Here is a 9,970-nt window from a genome sequence, read left to right as displayed (position 1 = left end):
ATTTTCGTAGGGGGTTAACATATAGATTTTGATAAAATTTCAAAAGATTTAACAATATTGTTTTAATGCATAGTTGCATCATTCACAAACATATGATGATGTTCAAAGAGGTTTGGAGCCTTTGATGTTTCCGTTTTTCAAGAAAATGGCGATTTTACAATGGTTATTCCACCTATTTAAGGAGTATTATGAAGTTTCACTAAATTAATTGATAAAAAATTAGAAAGATGCCCATGTACCATGAAAGAGAGTTTAAATAACATTGATACAAATGTAGAATGTGGGCAGAAATTTTAAAACAACACTAAAAAGTTTATGATTCAGTATATAGAGCGTTTACCAAAAACTCAATATTTTCGTAAGGGTATTAACACTTAGATTTTGAGAAAATTTCAAAAAATTTGACATTATTGTTTTAATGCATAGTTGCATCATTCACTAACATATGATGATTTTCAAAGAGGTTTAGAGTCTTTGTTGACTCTGTTTTTCAAGAAAATAGCGATTCTACAGTGGTTATTCCACCTAGGGAAATTTCCACAAATACCACATTCATAGTACCACTTTTCATGTTTACACTAACCACTTTTACCCTCACTTTTAATGAAGGATAAAGTACAATTATACCTTTGGGGTTAACTAATCTAGACTTAGGGTTTAGAGTTGAGGGGTGGGGTAAGGTTTTTGGAAAGTGAAATTTATGATTCTAATAAATATATAAATACTTAAAAAGTATATAAATTTTTTTTTAAAATAGTTTCAAACATAATTTTCGTTTTTCAAAAAGAAATTTGAAAAGAAAAGTTCAATAAAAAATTCGAAAAAAGTTCGAATTTGAAAAAGCATAATTCGAAAACATAAAAAAATTAATTTTTTTTTTATTATTATTTTTATTTAAATAATGATTTATTATATATATAAATAACAACGGCATAAGAGTCTTTTGCCACTTAATGAAGAAGGTATTTTTGAAAATGTCTCATTAGTGGTGGTAAAAATAAAAAGTGGTACCATGAAAGTGGTAAACATGTAATTTTCTCTTCCACATATTTAGAGAGTATTATGAAGTTTTACTAAATTAATTGATAAAAAATTAGAAAGATGCCCATGTACCATGAAAAAGAGTATAACATACATTAATATATAAGTAGGATGTGGGTAGAAATTTTAAAACAACACTAAAAAGTTTAGGATTCAGTATATATAGTGTTTACCAAAAACTCAATATTTTCGTAGGGGTTAACACATATATTTTGAGAAAATTTTAAAAAGAATTGACATTATTGTTTTAATGCATAGTTGCATCATTCACTAAATCATATGATGTTCAAAGGGGTTTGGAGCCTTTGTTGTCTCTGTTTTTCAAGAAAAATGCGATTCTACAGTGGTTATTCCACCTATTTAGTGAGTATTATAGTTTTACTAAATTAATTGATAAAAAATTAAAAAGATGCCCATGTACCATGGAAAAGAGTTTAACAGACATTAATATAAATGTAGAATGTGGTTTGAAAACTCAAAACAACACAAAAAAATTTAGGATTCAGTATATAGTGCGTTTACCAAAAACTCAATATTTTCGTAGGGGTACAAATAGATTTTGAGAAAATTTTAAAATTTTTGACAACATTGTTTTAAAGCATAGTTGTATCTTTCACTAACATATGATGATGTTCAAAGAGGTTTGGAGCCTTTGTTGTCTCCGTTTTTCAAGAAAATGGCGATTCTACAATGGTTATTGCACCTATTTCAGGAGTATTATGAAGTTTTACTAAATTTATTGATAAAAAATTAGAAAGATGCCTATGTACCATGAAAGAGAGTTTAAATAACATTGACACAAAAGTAGAATGCGAGTAGAAATTTTAAAACAACACTAAAAAGTTTATGATTCAGTATATAAAGCGTTTACCAAAAACTCAATATTTTCGTAGAGGTTAACACATAGATTTTGAGAAAATTTCAAAATTTTTTGACATTATTGTTTTAATGCATAGTTGCATCATTCACTAACATACGATGATGTTCAAAGAGGTTTGAAGCCATTGTTGTCTCTGTTTTTCAAGAAAATAACAATTCTATAGTGGTTATTCCACCTATTTAGGGAGTATTATGAAGTTTTAGTAAATTAATTGATAAAAAATTAGAAAGATGCCCATGTACTATGAAAAAGAGTTTAAATAACATTAATACATAAGTAGAATGTTGGTAGAAATTTGAAAACAACACTAAAAAGTTTAGGATTTAGTATATATAGTGTTTACCAAAAACTCAATATTTTCGTAGGGGTTAACACATAGATTTTGAGAAAATTTAAAAAAAAAATTGACATTATTGTTTTAATGCGTAGTTGCATCATTCACTAACATATGATGATGTTCAAAGGAGTTTGGAGCCTTTGTTGTCTCCGTTTTTCAAGAAAATTGAGATTCTATAATGGTTATTCCACCTTGTTAAAGAGTATCATGAAGTTTTACTAAATTTATTAAAAATTTGTAAGATGTCCATGTACCATTAAAAATAATTTAACAGGCATTAATATAAATGTAGAATGTGGTTTGAAATTTTCAAACAACACTAAATTGTTTAAGATTCAGTATATATAACATTTACCAAAAACTCAATATTTTCGTAGGGGTTTAACACATAGATTTTGAGAAAATTTCAAATTTTTTGACATTACTGTTTTAATGCATAGTTGCATTATTTAGTAACATATGTTGATGTTCAAAGAGGTTTGAAGTTTTTGTTGTCTTTGTTTTTCAAGAAAATAGCGATTCTATTGTGGTTATTCCACCTATTTAGTGAGTATTATACTAAATTAATTGATAAAAAAATTAAAAAGATGCCTATGTACCATGAAAAAGAGTTTCACATATATTAATACAGAAGTAAAATGTGGGTAGAAATTTTAAAACAACACTAAAAAGTTTAGGATTCAGTATATAGAGTGTTTACCAAAAACTCAATATTTTCGTAGGGGTTAACACGTAGATTTTGAGAAAATTTCAAAAAAATTGACATTATTGTTTTAATGCATAGTTGCATCATTCACTAATATATGATGATGTTCAAAGGGGTTTGAAGCCTTTGTTGTCTCCGTTTTTCAAGAAAATGGCGATTCTACAGTGGTTATTTCACCTATTTAGTGAGTATTATGAAGTTTTACTTAATTAATTGATAAAAACTTAGAAAGATGCCTATGTGCCATGAAAAAGAGTTTAACAGACATTAATATAAATATAGAATGTGGTTTGAAAAGTCAAAACAACACTAAAAAATTTAGGATTCAGTATATAGAGCGTTTACCAAAAACTCAATATTTTCGTAGGGGTTAACCCATAGATTTTGAGAAATTTTCAAAAAATTTGACAATATTGTTTTAATACATAGTTGTATCCTTCACTAACATATGATGATGTTTAAAGAGGTTTGGAGCCTTTGATGTCTCTGTTTTTCAAGAAAATGGCGATTCTACAGTGGTTATTCCACCTATTTAGTGAGTATTATGAAGTTTTACTTAATTAATTAATAAAAAATTAGAAAGATGCATATGTGCCATGAAAAAGAGTTTAACAGACATTAATATAAATGTAGAATGTGGTTTGAAAAGTCAAAACAACATTAAAAAATTTAGGATTCAGTATATAGAGCGTTTACAAAAAACTCAATATTTTCGTAGGGTTAACCCATAGATTTTGAGAAATTTTCAAAAAATTTGACAATATTGTTTTAATACATAGTTGTATCCTTTACTAACATATGATGATGTTCAAAGAGGTTTGGAGCCTTTGTTGTCTCCGTTTTTCAAGAAAATGGCGATTTTACAGTGGTTATTCCACCTATTTAGTGAGTATTATGAAGTTTTACTTAATTAATTGATAAAAAAATTAGAAAGATGCCTATGTGCAATGAAAAAGAGTTTAACAGATATTAATATAAATGTAGAATGTGGTTTGAAAAGTCAAAACAACGCTAAAAAATTTAGGATTCAGTATATAGAGCGTTTACCAAAAACTCAATATTTTCGTAGGGATACAAATAGATTTTGAGAAAATTTCAAAATTTTTGAAAATATTGTTTTAATACATATTTTTATCATTCACTAACATATGATGATGTTCAAAGAGGTTTGGAGCCTTTGTTGTCTCCGTTTTTCAAGAAAATGGCGATTCTACAATGGTTATTCCACCTATTTAGTGAGTATTATGAAGTTTTACTTAATTAATTGATAAAAAATTAGAAAGATGCCTATGTGCAATGAAAAATAGTTTAACAGATATTCATATAAATGTAGAATGTGGTTTGAAAAGTCAAAACAACGCTAAAAAATTTAGGATTCAGTATATAGAGCGTTTACCAAAAACTCAATATTTTCGTAGGGGGTACAAATAGATTTTGAGAAAATTTCAAAATTTTTGAAAATATTGTTTTAATACATATTTGTATCATTCACTAACATATGATTATGTTTAAAGAGGTTTGGAGCCTTTGTTGTCTCTGTTTTTCAAGAAAATAGCAATTCTATAGTGGTTATTCCACCTATTTAGGGAGTATTATGAAGTTTTACTAAATTAATTGATAAAAAAATTAGAAAGATGTCCATGTACCATGAAAAAGAGTTTAACATACATTAATACAGAATTAGAATGTGGGTAGAAATTTTAAAACAACACTAAAAAGTTTAGGATTCATTATATAGAGTGTTTATCAAAAACTCAATATTTTTGTAGGGGTTAATACGTAGATTTTGAGAAAATTTCAAAAAAATTGACATTATTGTTTTAATGCATAGTTGCATCATTCGCTAACATATGATGAAGTTCAAAGGGGTTTGAAGCCTTGGTTGTCTCCGTTTTTAAGAAAATGGTGATTCTACAGTGGTTATTCCACATATTTAGTGAGTATTATGAAGTTTTACTTAATTAATTGATAAAAAATTAGAAAGATGACTATGTGCCATGAAAAAGAGTTTAACAGACATTAATATAAATGTAGAATGTGGTGTGAAAAGTCAAAACAACACTAAAAAATTTAGGATTTAGTATATATCGCGTTTACCAAAAACTCAATATTTTCGTAGGGGTTAACCCATAGATTTTGAGAAATTTTCAAAAAATTTGACAATATTTTCTTAATACATAGTTGTATCCTTCACTAACATATGATGATGCTCAAAGAGGTTTGGAGCCTTTGATGTCTCCGTTTTTCAAGAAAATGGCGATTCTACAATGGTTATACCACCTATTTAGGGAATATTATGAAGTTTTAGTAAATTAATTGACAAAAAATTAGAAAGATGCCCATGTACCATGAAAGAGAGTTTAAATAACATTGATACAAATGTAGAATGTGGGTAGAAATTTTAAAACAACACTAAAAAGTTTATGATTTAGTATATAGAGCGTTTACCAAAAACTCAATATTTTCGTAGAGGTTATAACACATAGATTTTGAGAAAATTTCAAAAAAATTGACATTATTGTTTTAATACATAGTTACATCATTCACTAACATATAATGAGTGTCAAAGAGGTTTGGAGCCTTTGTTGTCTCCGTTTTTCCAGAAAATGGCGATTCTATAATGGTTATTCCACCTTGTTAAAGAATATCATGAAGTTTTACTAAATTTATTGAAAATTTGTAAGATGTCCATGTACCATTAAAAAGAATTTAACAGGCATTAATATAAACGTAGAATATGGTTTAAAATTTTAAAACAACACTAAATCATTTAAGATTGAGTATATATAACGTTTACCAAAAACTCAATATTTTCGTAGGGGTTTAACACATAGATTTTGAGAAAATTTCAAATTTTTTGACATTACTGTTTTAATGCATAGTTGCATTATTTAGTAACATATGATGATGTTCTAAGAGGTTTGAAGCTTTTGTTGTCTCTGTTTTTTAAGAAAATAGCGATTTTATAGTGGTGATTCAACCTATTTAGTGAGTATTATACTAAATTAATTGATAAAAAATTAAAAAGATGCCTATGTACCATGAAAAAGAGTTTCACATACATTAATACAGAAGTAGAATGTGGGTAGAAATTTTAAAACAACACTAAAAAGTTTAAGATTCAATATATAGAGTGTTTACCAAAAACTCAATATTTTCGTAGGGGTTAACACGTAGATTTTGAAAAAATTTCAAAAAATTGACATTATTGTTTTAATGCATAGTTTCATCATTCATTAACATATGATGATGTTCAAAGGGGTTTGAAGCCTTTGTTGTCTCCGTTTTTCAAGAAAAAATGGTGATTCTACAGTAGTTATTTCACCTATTTAGTGAGTATTATTAAGTTTTACTTAATTAATTGATAAAAAATTAGAAAGATGTCTATGTGCCATGAAAAAGAGGTTAACAGACATTAATATAAATGTAGAATGTGGTTTGAAAAGTCAAAACAACACTAAAAAATTTAGGATTCAGTATATAGAGCGTTTACCAAAAACTCAATATTTTCGTAGGGGTTAACCCATAGATTTTGAGAAATTTTTTAAAAATTTGGCAATATTGTTTTAATACATAGTTGTATCCTTCACTAACATATGATGATGTTCAAAGAGGTTTGGAGCCTTTGATGTCTTCATTTTTCAAGAAAATGACGATTCTACAATGGTTATTCCACCTATTTCAGAAATATTATGAAGTTTTACTAAATTAATTGACAAAAAATTAGAAAGATGCCCATGTACCATGAAAGAGAGTTTAAATAACATTGATACAAATGTAGAATGTGGGTAGAAATTTTAAAACAACACTAAAAAGTTTATGATTCAGTATATAGAGCGTTTACTAAAAACTCAATATTTTCGTAGAGGTTAACACAAAGATTTTGAGAAAATTTCAAAAAAATTGACATTATTGTTTTAATGCATAGTTGTATCATTCACTAATATATGATGAGTTTCAAAGAGGTTTGAAGCCTTTGTTGTCTCCGTTTTTCAAGAAAATGGCGATTCTATAGTGGTTCAAAAAAATTGACATTATTGTTTTAATGCATAGTTTCATCATTCACTAACATATGATGATGTTCAAAGGGGTTTGAAGCCTTTGTTGTCTCCGTTTTTCAAGAAAATGGCGATTCTACAGTGGTTATTTCACCTATTTAGTGAGTATTATGAAGTTTTACTTAATTAATTGATAAAAAATTAGAAAGATGCCTATGTGCCATGAAAAAGAGTTTAACAGACATTAATATAAATGTAGAATGTGGTTTGAAAAGTCAAAACAACACTAAAAAATTTAGGATTCAGTATGTAGAGCGTTTACCAAAAACTCAATATTTTCGTAGGGGTTAACCCAAAGATTTTGAGAAATTTTCAAAAAATTTGACAATATTTTCTTAATACATAGTTGTATCCTTCACTAACATATGATGATGTTCAAAGAGGTTTGGAGCCTTTGATGTCTCCGTTTTTCAAGAAAATGGCGATTCTACAATGGTTATTCCACCTATTTAGGAAATATTATGAAGTTTTACTAAATTAATTGACAAAAAAAAAAGATGCCCATGTACCATGAAAGAGAGTTTAAATAACATTGATACAAATGTAGAATGTGGGTAGAAATTTTAAAACAACACTAAAAAGTTTATGATTCAGTATATAGAGTGTTTACCAAACACTTAATATTTTCGTAGAGGTTAACACATAGATTTTGAGAAAATTTCAAAAAAATTGACATTATTGTTTTAATGCATAGTTGCATCATTCATTAACATATGATGATGTTTAAAGGGGTTTGGAACCTTTGTTGTCTCCTTTTCAAGAAAATGGCGATTCTACAGTGGTTATTCCACCTATTTAGTGAGTATTATGAAGTTTTACTAAATTAATTGTTAAAAAATTAGAAAGATGCCCATGTACCATGGAAAAGAGTTTAACAGACATTAATATAAATGTAGAATGTGGTTTGAAAAGTCAAAACAACACTAAAAAGTTTAGGATTCAGTATATAGAGCATTTACCAAAAACTCAATATTTTCGAAAGGATTAAAACCCATAGATTTTGAGAAAATTTCAAAAAAATTGACAATATTGTTTTATTGCATAGTTGTATCCTTCACTAACATATGATGATGTTCAAAGAGGTTTGGAGCCTTTGTTGTCTCCGTTTTTCAAGAAAATGGCGATTATATAGTGGTTATTCCACCTTGTTAAAGAGTATCATGAAGTTTTACTAAGCTTATTGAAAATTTGTAAGATGTCCATGTACCATTAAAAAGAATTTAACAGGCATTAATATAAACGTAGAATGTGGTTTGAAATTTTAAAACAACACTAAATTGTTTAAGATTCAGTATATATAACGTTTACCAAAAACTCAATATTTTCGTAGTGGTTTAACACATAGATTTTGAGAAAATTTTAAATTTTTTGACATTACTGTTTTAATGCATAGTTGCATTATTTAGTAACATATGATGATGTTCAAAGAGGTTTGAAGCTTTTGTTGTCTCTATTTTTCAAGAAAATAGCGATTCTGTAGTGGTTATTCCACCTATTTAGTGAGTATTATACTAAATTAATTGATAAAAAAATTAAAAAGATGCCTATGTACCATGAAAAAGAGTTTCACATACATTAATACAGAAGTAGAATATGGGTAGAAATTTTGAAACAACACTAAAAAGTTTAAGATTCAGTATATAGAGTGTTTACCAAAAACTCAATATTTTCTTAGGGGTTAACACGTAGATTTTGAGAAAATTTCAAAAAAATTGACATTATTGTTTTAATGCATAGTTTCATCATTCACTAACATATGATGATGTTCAAAGGGGTTTGAAGCCTTTGTTGTCTCCGTTTTTCAAGAAAATTGCGATTCTACATTGGTTATTTCCCCTATTTAGTGAGTATTATGAAGTTTTACTTAATTAATTGATAAAAAATTACAAAGATGCCTATGTGCCATGAAAAAGAGTTTAACAGACATTAATATAAATGTAGAATGTGGTTTGAAAAGTCAAAACAACACTAAAAAATTTAGGATTCATTATATAGAGAGTTTACCAAAAACTCAATATTTTCGTAGGGGGTTAACCCATAGATTTTGAGAAATTTTCAAAAAATTTGACAATATTGTTTTAATACATAGTTGTATCATTCACTAACATATGATGATGTTCAAAGAAGTTTGGAGCCTTTGATGTCTCCGTTTTTCAAGAAAACGGCGATTCTACAATGGTTATTCCACCTATTTAGGAAATATTATGAAGTTTTACTAAATTAATTGACAAAAAAATAGAAAGATGCCCATGTACCATGAAAGAGAGTTTAAATAACATTGATACAAATGTAGAATGTGGGTAGAAATTTTAAAACAACACTAAAAAGTTTATGATTCAGTATATAGAGCGTTTACCAAAAACTCAATATTTTCGTAGAGGTTAACACATAGATTTTGAGAAAATTTCAAAAAAATTGACATTATTGTTTTAATGCATAGTTGCATCATTCACTAACATATGATGATGTTTAAAGGGGTTTGGAGCCTTTGTTGTCTCCATTTTTCAAGAAAATGGCGATTCTACAGTGGTTATTCCACCTATTTAGTGAGTATTATGAAGTTTTACTAAATTAATTGTTAAAAAATTAGAAAGATGCCCATGTACCATGAAAAAGAGTTTAACAGACATTAATATAAATGTAGAATGTGGTTTGAAAAGTCAAAACAACACTAAAAAGTTTAGGATTCAGTATATAGGGCGTTTACCAAAAACTCAATATTTTCGTAGGGATTAAACCCATAGATTTTGAGAAAATTTCAAAAAAATTGACAATATTGTTTTAATGCATAGTTGTATCCTTCACTAACATATGATGATGTTCAAAGAGGTTTGGAGCCTTTGTTGTCTCCGTTTTTCAAGAAATGGTGATTCTACAATTGCTATTCCACCTATTTTAAGAGTATTATGAAGTTTTACTAAATTAATTGATAAAAAAATAGAAAGATG

At 27.4% G+C, this 9,970-nt stretch overlaps 1 long non-coding RNA gene across 1 annotated transcript; it reads left to right on the top strand.

Annotated features, from left to right (window-relative positions):
- Nucleotides 1-3,965: 3,965 nt before the first annotated feature.
- On the top strand, nt 3,966-6,508 carry LOC117131932. Its single transcript, XR_004455398.1, has 2 exons — nt 3,966-4,130; nt 4,481-6,508. It is a non-coding gene; the product is annotated as an uncharacterized LOC117131932 (long non-coding RNA).
- Nucleotides 6,509-9,970: the final 3,462 nt, after the last annotated feature.

This window comes from Brassica rapa, chromosome A02 (genome assembly GCF_000309985.2).
Source record: "Brassica rapa cultivar Chiifu-401-42 chromosome A02, CAAS_Brap_v3.01, whole genome shotgun sequence".
NCBI classification, from domain to species: domain Eukaryota; kingdom Viridiplantae; phylum Streptophyta; class Magnoliopsida; order Brassicales; family Brassicaceae; genus Brassica; species Brassica rapa.
Note: the sequence above shows the minus strand (reverse complement) of the source record. Positions and strands in the feature narration are given on the sequence as shown.